Source organism: Bos indicus, chromosome 9, assembly GCF_029378745.1.
Source record: "Bos indicus isolate NIAB-ARS_2022 breed Sahiwal x Tharparkar chromosome 9, NIAB-ARS_B.indTharparkar_mat_pri_1.0, whole genome shotgun sequence".
In the NCBI taxonomy this organism is placed as follows: domain Eukaryota; kingdom Metazoa; phylum Chordata; class Mammalia; order Artiodactyla; family Bovidae; genus Bos; species Bos indicus.
The window spans coordinates 85059781-85060847 of NC_091768.1; positions in this window are offsets into that span (position 1 = coordinate 85059781).

Below are 1067 nucleotides of genomic sequence, written 5' to 3' on the forward strand. Positions count from 1 at the left end.
AAAAAAAAAAAGTGGTGCTTTTACAGTAGCTCAGAGGAGGTGAAAACTTTCACATGCAGAGACCAGGATGGTAAACACATTCCAAGGGGACATTCCGGCCTTCATTATGATGAGGCTGAGAGAAAGCATCACGTGGGCAGTGCTGGTGTAAGATGTAACTCCCCTCTGAAATTTTAATACCTTAAAACATACCTATGTGTTTATAGCTTTTCTACCTTTTAGTCAACTCTTGAGGAAGAGCTTAGTTTTAATATTTTACCAGAAGGATCACCAGATAGAGGCTTACAAAAAGAAGCACACAGAAACTCTGCACATCTAATTTTCTGGGGAAAAAAATTTCTACTACTAATCATTGTCCAAACCCTTCTCATTTTATTAGGCATGACTTCATTAATTTATATTCTTCACTCATCATCTCTTTAATGAAAAAAATTACATTGAAATACTCATGTCAAGTAGAAACTGAAGCAAAGTAGATTGGATTACGCTAGTAATCCCGGAAGAGAAATTTAAATTCTATAGTTAATTTGTAGGCAATTACAAATTATATTTCCAATGCAAATCAGAACAATGGGCTGTGACAAGTTAAGGGGATGTAGGGTGGGGAAGGTTGGAAAATACATTGTTTTCCTGTGTGATGATGGCCTTGGGAAAAAGATAACCAGATCCCTTCAAGTTTGACAATAATAAGAATTAAAAGACATGGGGCCCATGAGGAAGCCAATGGAGAGGGAAGAAAGCTTTGTGTTATGTGAAACAGATGACCAGTCCAAGTTACATGCATGAAACAGGGTACTCAAAGCCGGTGCACTGGGACAACCCAGAGGGGTGGGATGGGGAGGGAGGTTGGGAGGGGGGTTTGCATGGGGGGGACACATGTACACCCGTGGCTGATTCATGTCAAGGTATGGCAAAAACCACCACAGTATTGTAAAGTAATTAGCCTGCAATTAAAGTAAATAAATTAATTTTTTTAAAAAAGAGAGACAGGATGAAATAATAAAATCCAGTGGTCAGTAGTGCCTAAGGAGTATGGTCATTCACATTATCATAGGACTGAATATCAG